This window comes from Macaca nemestrina, chromosome 4, assembly GCF_043159975.1.
Source record: "Macaca nemestrina isolate mMacNem1 chromosome 4, mMacNem.hap1, whole genome shotgun sequence".
NCBI classification, from domain to species: domain Eukaryota; kingdom Metazoa; phylum Chordata; class Mammalia; order Primates; family Cercopithecidae; genus Macaca; species Macaca nemestrina.
The window spans coordinates 183208101-183223628 of NC_092128.1; the positions used below are offsets into that span (position 1 = coordinate 183208101).

Genomic DNA, 15528 nt, shown 5'->3' on the forward strand with positions numbered 1-15528 from the left:
AAAGCCAAAGACGATTTAAAAAAATATCCTCAAGAAGCCTGTTCAGCGAGCCTGAGTGAACACAGGCAAGAATCCCATACTCACTTCCTACATGTCCAGAAAGAAGCAGAAAAGAGGCTCTGGCATGGTGGCTCATGCCTGCAATCCCAGCACTTTGGGAGGCCAACGTGGGTGAATCACCTGAGGTCAAAAGTTCAAGACCAGCCTGGCCAACATGATGAAACCCTGTCTCTACTAAAATACTACTACTACTACTAATAATAAATACAAAAATTAGCTGGTGTGGTGGTGCATGCCTTTAGTCTCAGCTACTCATGAGGTTGAGGCAGGAGAATTGCTGGAACCCGGGAGGTAGAGGCTGCAGTGAGCTGAGATTGCGCCACTGCACTCCAGCCTGGGTGACAGAGAGAGATTCCATATCAAAGAAAAGAAAAAAGAGGCCCCAGGAGAGCAGTATCTTGGGGTGGGTAGATGTGCACTACTCATAACTAATATGGTGAAAAAGTACCCAACAGCAATGAAGATGAACTCCATACTACCCTAAAGAACAGTGCTAGAAATCAGGCAGAAGCCCACATTGGATAGCCTAGAGACAGCTGAAGTTTAAAGCTCAGCTTTTTAATTTCCTGCTGTGTGAGGAGTCCCCAGGATGCAGGACTTTCAATGTGGAGACTGAGAGAGTCCCAGGGAAACTGGGACAGCTCGTCACCTATATGTGGCCTTGGGTCAATCTTTAACCTTGATGAATGTATTAGTCCATTTTCACACTGCTGATAAAGACACACCTGAGGCTGGGAAGAAAAAGAGGTTGAACTGGATTTATAGCTCCATATGGCTGGTGAGGCCTCAGAATCATGGAGGGGCAGCAAAAGGCACTTCTTACATGGTGGCGGCAAGAGAAAAATGAAGAGAAAGAAAAAGCGGAAACCCCTGATAAACCCATCAGATCTTGTGAGACGAATTCACTATCATGAGAATAGCACGGGAAACACTGACCCCCATGATTTAATTATCTCCAGTTAAGTCCCTCCCACAACACATGGGAATTCTGGGAGATACAATTCAAGTTGAGATTTGGTAGGGGTGCACAGCCAAACCATATCATTCTACCATTGGCCCCTCCAAAACCTCATGTTCTCACATTTCAAAAACAATCATGCCTTCCCAACAATCCCCTAAAGTCTTAATTAATTTCAGCATTAACCCAAAAGTCCACAGTCCAAAGTCTCATCTGAGACAAGGCAAGTCCCTTCTGCCTATGAGCCTGTACAATTAAAACCTAGCTGGTTACTTCCTAGATACAATGGGGGTACAGGCATGGGAGAAATACTCCATTCCAAATGGGAGGAATTAGCCAAAACCAAGGGGCTACAGGCCTCATGAAAGTCCACAATCCAGCAGGACAGTCAAATCTTAAAGTTCCAAAATGATCTCCTTTGACTCCATGTCTTGCATCTAGGTCACACTGACACAACAGATGCATTCCCATGGTCTTGGGCGTTCCACCCCTGTGGCTTTCCCAGGTACAGCCTCCATTCCAGCTGCTTTCATGGACTGGTGTTGAATGTCTGTGGCTTTTCCACGCACATGATGCAAACTGTCAGTGGATCTACCATTCTGGGGTCTGGAGGACAGTGGTCCTCTTCTCACAGTTCCACTGGGCGGTGCCCCAGTAGGGACTCTGTGTGGGGCTTCTGACCCCATATTTCCCTTTGACACTGCTCTAGCAGAGGTTCTCCATGAGGACATGCCCCTGCAGCAAACTTTTGCCTGGGCATCCAGGCATTTCCATACATCTTCTGAAATCTAGGTGGACATTCCCAAACCTCAATTCTTGACTTCTGTGCACCCACAGGCTTAACACCACGTGGAAGCTGCCAAGGCTTGGGACTTGCACCCTCTGAAGCCATGGCCTGAGCTGTACCTTGGCCCCTTTTAGTCATGGCTGGAGTGGCTGGGATGCAGGGCACCAAGTCCCTAGGCTGCACACAGCATGGGCACCCTCGTCTTGGCCCACAAAACCATTTTTTCCTCCTATGCCTCCAGGTCTGTGATGAGAAGGGCTGCTATGAAGACCTCTGACATGCCCTGGAGACATTTTCCCCATTATCCTGGGAATTAACATTTGGCTCCTCGTTACTTATGCAATTTTCTCCTCAGAAAATGGCATTTTCTTTTCTACCACATAGGCTGCAAATTTTCCAAACTTTTATGCTCTGCTTCCCTTATAAAATGAAATGCCTTTAACAGCACCCAAGTCATCCTTTGAATGCTTTGCTGCTTAGAAATTTCTTCCACCAGATACTCTGAACCATCTTTCTCAAGTTCAAAGTTCCACAAATCTCTAGGACAGGGGCAAAATGCTGCCAGTCTCTTTGCTAAAATATTACAAGTGTCACCTTTGCTCCAGTTCCCAACAACTTCCTCATTTCCATCTGAGACCACCTCAGCCTAGACATTATTGTCCATATCACTATCAGCATTTTGGGCAAAGCCATTCAAGTCTCTAGGAAGTTCCAAACTTTCCCACATTTTTCTGTACTCTTCTGAGCCCTTCAAACTGTTCCAACCTCTGCCTGTTACCCAGTTCCAAAGTCGCTTCCACATTTTTGGGTATTTTTTCAGCAATGCCCCACTCTACTGATACCAATTTACTGTATTAGTCTGTTTCCATACTGCTGATGAAGGCATACCTGAGACTGGGAAGAAAAAGAGGTTGGATTGGACTTCTAGTTCTGCATGGCTGAGGAGGCCTTAGAATCATGGCAGGAGGTGAAAGGGACTTCTTAAATGGTGGTGGCAAGAGAAAAATAAGGAGAAAGTAAAAGCAGAAACCCCTGATAAACTCATCAGATCTCTTGAGACTTATTCACCATCACAAGAATAGCACAGGAAAGACCAACCCCCATGATTCAATTATCCCCCACTGGGTCCCTCCCACAGCATGTGGGAATTCTAGGAGATACCGTTCAAGTTTAGATTTGGATGGGGGCACAGCCAAACCCTATCAATGAACATTAGTTTCATCACCTGAAGCAGGGCAGATACAGTTATCCAAATTGCAGTATTGTTGGATATTAGCTGATATGGTTTGGCTCTGTGTCCTCACCCATATCTCATCTTAAATTGTACTCCCATAATTCCCACATGTTGTGGAAGGGACCTGGTGAGAGATAATCTGAATCATAGGGGTGGTTTCCCCCATACTGTTCTTGTAGCAGTGGATAAGTCTCATGAGATCTGATAGTTTTATCAGAGGTTTCTGCTTTTGCATCCTTCTCATTTTCTCTTGCCGCTGCCATGTAAGAAGTGCCTTTCGCCTCCCACCATGATTCTCAGGCTTCCACGGCAACGTGGAACTGTAAGTCCAATTAAACCTCTTTTTTCTTCCCAGTCTCATTTGTGTCTTTATCAGCAGTGTGAAAACAGACCAATACATTAGAGTAGAAATATATTCAAATCATGGGAATTGTGAAGGGTGAACAAACATGAGTATGGAAGCAACATTTCAGCAGGTTTGATAAAGTGGTTAGTGAAGGCAGCTGTCCCTCTGGAATGTGTGATGTGGTAGGTCTCAGGGTCAGAAGTGAGCTCTCTTTGCAACCTGGTATGCTGGGAGTTAAGCTTTAGGAAACACAGAGTTGAGGTAATCATGGCTTCATGGGGGAAAATGCAGGGATTCCTTGCAGCCAGAAGAGAAGAGAACCACCTCCAAGCTCCAAAGGTGGATGAAGGAGGTAGGTGTGTGGCCCCAGCTCCTAACCAGGAAGAGGCCTCAAGGTGTTTTGTCTGAGACCAAGGCCTCCTGGCACTGTTCCAAGTGGAAGGAAGCCCTAAGCTGACACACATCTGAGACCTGAGAGGGGCCATTTTAAAGGAAGCTGAGGTCCCTCTGTTGACTTTTAACCTTCAGAACATGGTCACTTTGTACTGTTTTTGCAGGTTCTACTCACATTGACCTTGACTCCATGACCTTGGAATTTAAACCTGAGACAGTGTTGTATCCTTGCCTGGGTTTGGCAATTGCAGGGTTCAGGCCAGCAGAATTACCTATGAAGGTTTGGGGATTCACAGACTCTGTTGTAAGCTTAATTCGTACAGCATCTGGGGACCCCAACACTCTTCCTGTGGTTTGTGACATCTCTGAAAAACTTCTACATGGTAAGGAATTTTGGTGTTTTTTAAAAAAAGTCAGGAGCCTCGATTAGAAACATGAATAAAGGGAGATGAATGCTACTTCCTTTAAGGATGTGTCAAGGCAGGAAGACATAAAGTAAGAGTATATATATGACACTATGTGGTAAGCTGCAGATAAAAATTTCAACTTAGCTTGATGCATCTTCTGTGGTTCTTTTATAATCATTTTAAAATTTCACACTTAGAGTGAACACTTGTAATAGATGGCCTGCTAATATAGTGCAAAATGTGGCCATTTTACATTTTCTCACAAAGAATTAACCCAGAATTTCTGAATCCCCAGATGGCTTTGCTGTCACCTCCTTTCATCCCCATTGCTAATCTGTGAAAAGGCAGCCTTCACATTAAGACACTTTCCTGAAGTGGCGGCGACAGCTCAGTGAGAGCTGCCGTGCTGCACTGGGTCAGGGCTGACATTCCCAACCTCATTGCTAATGAGAACATTTGAAAGATTCCTGACACGTTCATGTCCATGGAGGTGGCCGGAAGTAATTAAGCACTGCTTCAATAAAGGGCTACCTTGGCACGTTCAAGATTTTAATGGGAAAAGGGTGATGGCTGGGCTGTGTGCACATGTTGCCTGCATCTCCAAGACCCTGTCCTTCTTGGCATCTTTCCCTGCTTATCAGACCAGTTCTGGGCACTGATAAGACCACAGAGCATTTGCTCAATCTCTATCATCTGATATCCTGAAAAGGGGGTGGAGGCCTTTTTGCAGACTTCTGGGCTCCCACAGCCCTTGTTCTGCAGCATGCTGCCTGCCCTCTCTTCTGTCATCAATGAAATATGGTGGAGGGAGCTATGCTGCTGTGGCAGCTTGGAGACTGTAAGGGACCAGAGTCAAATGGGCCATTGAGGGCTGGCTACATAGTTACTGGGCTGGCCATGTGATACAGAGTACAGACCACTAAAAAGCACATAGCAGAAGAACACTGAATGACACAGAAAAAATCAACCCATATAGATCAGAATAAAGGCTAAGTTATTAAACAGTGTATTCAGATGTTTCTAGTTATAGAAAAATGCTTCAACACATATTAGCATAGAGAAGAAAATAGCCACAAGGAGATTTATCACTATATTAATATTTTTTTTTTTTTTGCGAGGGAGGGTGTTTCTCACCATTCCTGATGTTTCCTTCCACATGGATCAGTTCTGTTGATGTAACACTTCTCATATTTCCCTAGTCTTCCCTTGTTTTAACTCAGGGTAGAAGGAATGACTTACACTTGATAATGAGTTTGGAAGGGGGAACTAGGCATATACAGCTCTACATTTTCCTGTACTTTTTGTTGGAAGCTGACAGTTCATAAGAAACACTGTGTAGTGGACAGATTCCAAGATAGCCCCCAATGATCCTGTCCCCTGATATTCATGCTCTTGTGGAATCTCCTCTTCTTGAGTGTGGGTAGGTCCTGTGACTTTCTTCTAACCACTTAAATATGGCACAGATAATGGGATATCATTTCCATGATTAGCTCACATGATACTGTAACTTCAATCTTTCAACTCTCTCTGTTGCCTTCTCCACTCGCATGATTTTCCTTTCCTTTTTTGAAAAACAAACAAACAAAAAACACTTGAGAGCAAGCAGCCATGTTGCAGATATCCTCATGGCAAGGTACCAAGGGTGAACTTTACTTGGCCAACAGCCAAAGAGTAACTGAGGCCACAAGTTGACTCCTGACAACAATTACATGAACTTGGAAGCAGATCCCCACTTGAGCCGTCAGATGAGACCTAAGCCATGGCTAACACTTTGATTGCAGTCTTGAGGAAGACATTGAGAAGGCTGTTTGTTTGAGAAGGTTGAAGCCAGCACCTCAGTAAGCTGTGTCTGAACTCCTGGACCCACAAAAATTATAAGAATATAATTGTGTGCCATTTTAAGCTGCTGAGTCTGTGATAATTAGTTACAAAGACATAGATAATAAAGGCAGACCTTTATGCCATAAAGTATGCATGGGTGGCCTTAGTCTTTGGTAGGGCACAGAGGTGGTATTAGGGTCTTGTGATGCCTAGGACTGTCTGGGTAAGCCTATTGGATTCTTAGTTTACATTATGAGGATTATTTGCCTATAGATATAAACAGAATTGTCTCACATGAATTTTATCTGTGACAAATGAGATTTGGTTGTTTTCCTCCTTTGTTTCCCTCATAAATTTTAGATCTTGAGCAGGTAAAAGAGATACTTCTATCACCATCTTTTGAATATTGGGACAAGGAGAGATTTTTCTACCTTTCAATCTATTATTTTATTTTTAAAATACATGGGAACCTGTGTAATTGTTAAAATCAGAAAAAAAATACTAAGAAGGGCCAGCCAGGTGGCCAGGTACATGCAAGTGAGTTTTGATAAGGACTTTTTACTATTGCCCTAGATTTTGTTTCTGTGATTCAAGATTGAGGATTAAAGTATCATATCCTTAAGCTTTTTTCAAGACCATGGGGACCAGATTCCCATTAAAGGCTTAAGTTCTGCTACTCTCAATCATTACTCCAGTCCCCACAACTTCCCAATGTATAAAACAAAACTGCGGGAAGTGGGGAGAAAATTGTCCTGGGTTACTAGAGAGTGCTAAGGCTTGAGTTGTCTGTCCCTCCAGATCCAAGTAAGGGGGGCTAAAAAAGAATCACTCACAGGGGTTGGGAGTGCCTGTAAAAGTGGGAAAATGGAATTTATATTCTTCTGTTTGCTATTTCATTGGGAGGCGACATGTTTATCTGCCTTACACATACCTGAGCAGGAAGACATAAACCAGGAGAGAGATGCCAGGTGAAGTGTTAGCACGGGACAATGATGCATGAGTTTCCATGAACACTACAGAAACTATCTGGGCTTAGGATGGTTGGTCCACAGTGAGGGAATTCTGCAGCAAAAGTCTCTGGAAGGCATTGGGGAGCATAGTGGGAGGGAGGATGTTATTTACCTCTTTATCATTCTCCTAACTCAGGGACTGTATAGCAGGGAACCTGGAAATTCCCTGCCAAATAAATTGCATATATTTGGTTACGTGATACAATGCAGAATATATCTGGTCTTTGTTCCTGGTTTCTGGATAGAGCTTCCAAACCTCTTGGAGTTTTCAGAGTGATAGGAGTGTCTTCAGTTACTCATAACAGGCCTTTTCTGTTTCTGTAGTACCTGAGTTTACGCTAATGAGGTGACTCATGGTGGGCTCTCAGATGATTACCAAGGAGGGGCTGGCCTTCCAGAAAGATCAAACATATGATGAGAGGAGGGAGACATTCAGCCCCACCCCCTGACCTCTGGGGAAGGAAGAGGGGCTAGAAATAGATCTCAGTCATGTGGCCAATGATTTAATCAATTACGCCTCAGGAATAAAACTTAGATAAAAACTCTGAACAATGCAACTCAGAGAGCTTCCTGGTTGGTGAATATATGAGTATATCCAGAGGGTGACACAACCCAGATCCACAAGGCTGGAAGCTCCTGTGCTCAGGACCCTTCCAGATCTTGCCACATGTACTTGTGCATCTGATTGTTCATTCATGTCCTTTTTGGTACAATGATAATTGTTAAGTGTAGCATTTTCCTGAATGCTGTAAGAGGTTCTAGCAGATTATCAAACCCAAGGAGGGTGTGCCATCTTGAATTTGCAGCTGTCCAGGCAGAAGCGTGGGAAGCCTGGGACCCCGCTCACTGCTGGTGTCTGATGTAAGAGCAGTCTTGCGGGGGATCTTGCCTTTTAACTCATGGGATCTGATACTAACTCCAGGTAATTAGTGCCTGAATCAAATTAAATTGTAGGATACCCAGTTGGTGTCAGACAATATTGAAGGAATGCAGGCTGTTTTTCATACAGAGTGAGTGCTCTGATGATCAGTAAATATTAGAGAAATAGTCACAGCCAAGATAAATGAGAGAGCCTTTGTTTTTCATGATCTCCTCATATCATATCACCCCATTATAATAGAAGCAAGTTACCCGGAATGAAAAGACCAAACACTCCAGGCAGGGGAGGGTGGCATGTCACAGTTTAAGTTGAACTAGCTATGATGATATAAGGAAATAAGTAAAAAGCTCAGAACCCTGTGGAAGGTGGTGATGGGAGCAAATTTAAACTGATGCATTATGCTCCCTTATTCCTCTAAGCAAGAACAGGATTTTCTGATGCATACAAAATGGTAGAGTTGGCAATATTGAATGCATTTGATGCTTATAGTCATGAGCTTTTCCAACCATTCAAAACAGAGGTCTCACCTCCAGAAAACTGAGGTACATCATGACTTAACACACAGAATCAAGGTGATTGGTTCATGGGGGTGGATATAAAGCTCAGGCCCCCAGCCCCAGCCACCTTGGAAGGGCAACCCAGCTTCAGAGCTCTCTGCAGGATCAGCCGGGCCCTGCTTGCGTCTGCATCCCAGCCTCTTTCTCCGCCTCTCTGACTTCCTGTACTCCCACAAGGGAGCTGATCCCAAGTGCTTTCCAGCAGGCTTCCAGCACACAGATCCCTGCCAGAAGCCAGCCTAAGACAATCCTCCTTTATCCAGCTTTCCACTAAAAAATCAGCCTCCTCAGAGTGGCTTTCCCTTATCTCTCACATGCCGTCTAGTAAGTCCCTTCATGATACTTGGTGCATGTTTTAACTATAGGATTATTCATCTGCTGGCATGATTAATGTCAGATTATAAGCTCTGTGTGGGTGAAGGCCCCCTGGTCTAATCACAATTGCATCACTAAGGCCCAGCACCAGACTTCCAATATATAAATATTGGAATAAACAGGTAAATAAAGGATGTTAAATCCCATTGAGGAGACAATTCCATTTTTTTAGTCTCCTACTCAGTTTTCCCCTATATCCATTCATCCCTTTAACCACTGAGTACCTGCTGTGTATACTACTGTGTGCTGGGTGTTCCATGCCAGATAACGGTGACTCAGACAGCTCCTGCTCCGTTTTTGCTGTGTGATTCATGAAGCTGGGTTCCACTCTGCAACCTCGTGTTATGGTTTGAGATAATGTTACCAATGATCTATTACATGCATGTGGTTCTTTTCCCCAATCAGTCTGTAAAAGACTTAAAGGCAAGGACATTTGCAGTCCTTGCTCATAGCCATACAGTAGGCAGAATAACAGTGCTTCAAAGACATCCCCAGCCTAATCTAGGGAACATGAGTATGTTACGTACATAGTGAAAGGTATTCTGCTGATGGAATGAAGGTTGCTGATTAACTGCCCTTAAAATAGGGAGAAGATCCTAAACTCTCCGGGTGGGTTCAGAGACATCGCATGGGACTTTAAATGCAGAATAAGAAAGCAGAAGAGTCAGTCCATGCAATGTGGCAGAAACAGAGGCAAAAGAAACGAAACAGAAGGAGAGTCAGAAATCTGATGTGTCAGAAGGACTCACCCCACACTCAGCTAATTCTGAGATGTAAGTGATTATATTCAAGGAATAAAAAGAGGCTTATAGGAGCTCAGGGCGACCCCCAGCTGACAGCTGGTAGGGAAGCAAGGATGTCTGTCTCAGCCACCGGGAGCAGAATTCTGCCCAGTGAGAAAGAGCCAGGAAGCAAATTCTCTCCCAGGTCCTCTGGTAAGAGGGGCACAGTGCTGTGGACACTCCAAGTTTGGCTTTGTGGTATGGGAAGCAGAGAAACCAGCCAAGCCACTGGATGCTCAACCTGCAAAACTCTGAGATAATAAAAGGGTGTTTTCCTTAAGTCGTTAAGTGTGGTAATCGGTAATGGCAACTTGAGAAAACTAATACAGTAGGTATCCAACGTATGTTTTGGACTTGAGTCTTTAAAACTCTGTATTCCCAAATTAAAACGCAGCATACACTGAAGCATTGATAGAGTGCATTTGCAGTTTCAACCTTTTGTAAACAGCATGGAAGTTCATGGCATGTTAAAATATGCACACGTTAACATGTGTCATTTTGCTGAGGGAGATACTTAGGTTGTGGATGATGCAAGGCATGTGTGTGGGAATATAATCCTGCCTGAACTTTTAGGCAACTAATATCAAAATGTGCATTAGTCAGGGCTTTCCAGAGAAACAGAACCAATAGGAGAGAGAGTGAGAGACAGACAGGCAGACAGAGAGAGAGACAGACACACACACACAAAGAGACACAGAGATTTATGATAAGGAACTGCTCTATGAAATTGTGTGGGCTGGTAAGTCTAAAATTTGCTGGGCCAGCCAGCAGGCTGTACCCAGAAAAGAACTGATGTTGCAGCTTGGGTCCAAAGGAGGCAGCATCTCCTCTTCTTCCAGGGACTTCAGTCTGTTTTTCTAAGGACTTTAACTGATGAAGCCCACCTGCATTATGAAGGATAATCGACTTAACTCAAAATCTACAGATTTAAATGTTAATCACATCTAAGAAATACCTCCACAGTGACATCTAGGCTGGCTTTTGACCAAGCATCCGAGTACCATGCCTAACAAAATTGACACAAAAAATTAACCATCACAAATCCACCCCTTGTCAACTGGGCATCCATGCACGTCTGCTTAAATCATAATCTTCAAATAAAGACAATAACAAGGTCATATTTCCACTTCACGTGATACCACTACCCTGAGCACAACTGAAAGCACACAAACCCTGTCCCTAAAAGAAAAGCAAAGTCTTCAGGCGATGTTCATGCCTCTCCTTAATGTCCCGTAACTTCACTTCTATGATGTAAAATTGACAATACTTAAATACTGTGATATCAAATCAATGTATCATATGTTATATGGTAAGGGGATAAGAAAGGAAAGAAAACAAAGATACAATTGTTCCTTGGTATCTCTGGGGAATTGGTTCCAGGAACCCCTCACACAGGCTACAAAACTGTGAGAGAGCTCAAGACATTTTATATGCAATGGCCTAGTGTTTGTATCTAAACTACACACATCCTCCTGTACACTTTAGGTGCCATGTAGACTACGTATGAAACCTAATAAAATGTAAGTGCTATGCAAAGAGCTGTTGTATTGTACTGTTTTATATTTGTGTTTATGTTTATTTTTGTATTGTTATTTTTTTTTCCCTGAATATTTTTGATTTGAGGATGGTTGAATCTATGGGTGCGGAAGCTGCAGATTCAAAGGGCTGATTGTGTTTGCTGAACACACGCGCACGCGCGCGCACACACACACACACACACACAATGCCAAATGCACTCCCTGGCACTGCCTCTCCACATGGCTGTGCTATTCTCTCATAATGCATCATCCTCAGCCTTTTACAGCGATTACCTTGGGGGACAGGATTGAACGAGCAGAATGGATTCAGTTAGCATTACTGCAATCCCAATTTTTACAGTTGTGGAAATAATTTTACAGTGGCACATGAGAAAGAGGGGCTTCTCAGAGATCTCAGAAAGTAAGAGACAACTCAGGACTTCCAAACATTAATTTTTTTTTAAAATGCTCATGCACTTACCCTTGTTTTTTCCTCCTGCCTTCAATACATGCCCAAGGTAGCACAGAGGTGGCTGCATGGTGTGATGACAATGACAACACTCATGGTATTATGTGCCTATTAATGCAGTTTACGGCTACAGAAAGCCCTTTCTCCTTATTCTTTTCACAGAGGAATGTACCTTCCCCTTGTTGCATTATCAATAGGGTTTTAAGCAAAAGTGCTCTTTTCTCCTCTTGCACATTTACAACCAATGGCTAAAGACTCAGAATTGTGAAGTGCTTTCTGACTGTTCTGTTCTCATTCTCTAGCAATGGGCCATTCTGTATCAATCTAAATGAGCCACAGAAGACATGGCATTTGACCTGCATCTCTGGGGAGAAAGTATTGTTCCCGGCAGCATTCAGCAGTACAGTATACAAAAAGGAGAAGCGAGGAAAACCTAAAAGCATGTCTTCCAAAACTTCTTCCTGGAGATCTTCTTCTTTGTCTGGCATCAGCTCTCCTGCTCTTTCCCTCTTGCATTTCTTCCTGCTGCAAACACTAGTTGAGAACCTACTACTTTCAAGGCCTAGAAATGTTATTCTCAAAAGGACAGGAACACATGAAATAGTTTCCAAGCTGAATGTCCAACTAAGATAACAGTTACAAAATGATGCCGAACCATAAAGTGAAATATGAGCTACTCCTGAAACACAACAAAACGGAGCTATGTGTATTTATCTGTGTAAAAAGTAAAGTAGAGATTCCTCCTTAAACACTTTCCTCCCCATTTAATTAGGAATAAACAGTAACTTCTCTTAGAAGCGAAATTTATTCAAAGACCTGTGCTAACATTCTTAAATATCTGCTAGCCGCAATAAAGAAATCAATGTACTTCATGTTCTTAGCTCCCAGAATTTAGCTTAAATATTTGCCCTGGCATGCTTATACTGGTCCAAGCAAGCATTAAGTCATAGCCTGCTCCTCTTCTTTACTTGAAGGTGTTTTTACCTTTCTCAGCATTCCACAAGTTACTTCCTCCTCCTTTTGTTCTCCTCTGCCTTTGCCTCTTTTAAAAAATTCTAAGTTGCTAGCCAATCAAGACAAACACAGAATGCAAGGTCCTGTTCCAATGAATGGAAACTGGACACAGCAGTAGGCTGGACACGTCAGGTTATAAATGACCCTGTCTCCTTTGTTCGGTGTTTCGGTGTACTCTCATGGCAAAACTGCTAGCGAGTGTACCCTTTCTGCAGAAAGTAAAAATGGCCTTGCTGAGGAAATTAAATGTATGTTCAAGTGTTATTTCTTTACAGCACTGAGGAACAAGCATTTCTAACATCTGGAAGGACAACTGTGATACATTGTCAACTTAAAAAGCAAATGCATACTAATATATACTGTGTGATTTCATTTTTTAAAAAGAGAAAGGGCTTACACATATGAATATGCCCACAGGAAAATGGAAAAATGAAGAGCCCGGCCATCCATCCAGAGTGCAATGCAAAGTTCTCACCACCTCAAAGGATTTGATCTCCTCTTTAAGGAACTATTTTTTTACCCCGGCAGCATCATGGAGGGAACACACCAAGCTTCCTCTTGCCACAGGGCCTTTTCTCTGGTTGTGCCATCTCCCTGGAATGCATATGGCTTCCCTCCTTCTCATTAAGAATAAAGACTCCACTCTGAACAAATACAGAAGCTAAGTAATAAGGGGCAAGAAACTAGACAGGGACTTCCCAGTAGGGAGCAGATCCCATAGCACCAACCAGAGATGAGAATCAGGCCACACCCATAAAGAAGCAATGCCTCTGGGCCCAGAATTAAAAGTTATCTCCATTTCCTTAGAGAGAAGGCTACAACTGGAATCAGTTGAATGCTGGTTATTGAATAGTTCTCCTTAGAGCGAATGAGAGTTTTGAGTCAGCCATTCTTAACTAACAATGCTTATCTTGTGTAGTCCTTCAGGTTTTATTACATAACATGCTGATGATTAAAGTCACAGTTCCAGTGTTCAGAATGAGCTGAAAATCAGGTGCTCTTTTCTGCTCAAGCATCTTTGGAATGAGAAGGTCCTTACTTGCCTGTGTGTACATGGACTGTACACCTCTGCAATGTGTCTTACAATCAGTAGCCAAATGGATAGACACAAAAAAGTGAACATCAAACTTGAGGTTCTGGAATCAACTGGCTTAAGGGTGTGGAAATTGAAATAAATAGGTGGGAAAATAGTATATTCAAAAGTCTACCACCTCCAGCCCCATCTCTGCCTGCCCGCCTCAGCCACGGCTGAACTGCAAAGAGCAGATGGTGGGTCACTGCCCTGTGGCACGGGTACTTTTCACAACCTGCCACTGCATTACAAATGTGCATCAGTGACTGCTCCGTAGCTGTGGTCTTTGGCTATGTCCTAACATGAGGAGTGAGGATCGTCCCTGCAGAGGGTCACACCTGGGAGTCCTCAAGAGCAAAGTGAGCATCACATCCAGGAACTTGCATTCTACAAAGAATAAATCATCAGAGAAACATCTCCAAGTCTTGCCTGTTCATCAGCTTATTTCCATGTATCCATTCACAAGGCCCATTGCAGGTCAGGTGAGCCAAGAGCTTGTTTCGGCTGAGTTTGCAATAAGACTGGTCTAGTGGCCCTTGAGGAAAGCACTTATGTGTAATTTCTCTTCTTAATTAAGTCTAAACAAAACTATGCATTGTCTTCTGCATCCTTTTCAAGATGAATTATATTAAAAATGATTACATGATAATAATGAAACTAGAGATTGGAAAACAGCCCCCGACATCCAGGAGCTGGCTGGAAACTCCCACTTGGGCTTTGGTGTTCTCTTATTGAAGATAAACAATTTCACAAAACACTAACATCAGACAAAACAGCTCTGTGACCAAGATGGATCAAGACAAAAGAAGACGCCTCCGTTATCATGTCTGAACATAGACAATAGCATGAGCATTGTCCAAAGAAAGCACAGCAATGACCAAACACATCTGTTCTCCTATCCAACCTGACTGACCACTGCTTCTTTACCCATGACAGCGTTAGCCTGGCTTCATTTCTCTCATCTTATGAACAAGATTTATTAAATATCTGCTATGGTTTGAATGTTTGTCCCCTCTGAAACTCACACTGAAACTTAACCACAATTATAACTGTACCAAGGAGGTGAGAAATCTTGCCCACATATTTGGTCAAACATGATTCTATATGTGTCTGTGAGGGTGTTTCTGAACAAGATTAACAGCCAAATTGGTAGGCTGAGTCAAACAGACTGCCTTTTCTAGTGTGCATGGGCCTCATCCAATCCATTTAAGACATGAAAAGAACAAAAAGACTGAGTATGTAGAAACTCTGCCTGCCTGATGGCTGAGCTGGAACCTTGATCTTTTCCTGTCTTTGGACTTGGACTGAAACATCAGCTCTTCTTGGGCCTAGAGCTTCATGGCTTTCAGATTGGAATTACACATTGGCTTTCCTGGGACTTCTTAGCACCCATAATCACGTGAGCCAATTCCTTATAATAACTTATTCTCTCTCTCTCTCTCTCTACACGCATACACACACACACACACACACACTTATATAAGTATATACATATATACCAATATAAAGATATATAAATATGTATGCTAATAAACAGCACTATTTCTATATATATCTTATTGGCTTTGTTACTCTAGAGAACTCTGATAAATAGAAATTTAATGTTATAGATGGAATAGCAGTGCCTCTCCAAAATTCAGATGTTGAAGTCCTAACCAATGTGATGGTATCTGGAGATGGGGAAGTAATTACTTTTGAGAGGTAATTAGAGTTGGATGAAGTCATGAGAGGGTCTAGTCAGATGAGAACAGTATCCTTTTAAGAAAAGGCACCTGAGAGTTAACTTGAGTGTTTTCTATCTCTCTCTCTCTCTCTCTCTCTCTCTCTCTCTCTCTCTCTCTCTCTC

At 43.0% G+C, this 15528-nt stretch overlaps 1 protein-coding gene across 4 annotated transcripts in view; it reads right to left on the minus strand.

The window, feature by feature from the left end:
- The window catches only part of LOC105472931 (DS cell adhesion molecule), an 818273-nt gene that overhangs the window by 214023 nt on the left and 588722 nt on the right, over positions 1-15528 (minus strand). The window lies entirely within an intron of this gene.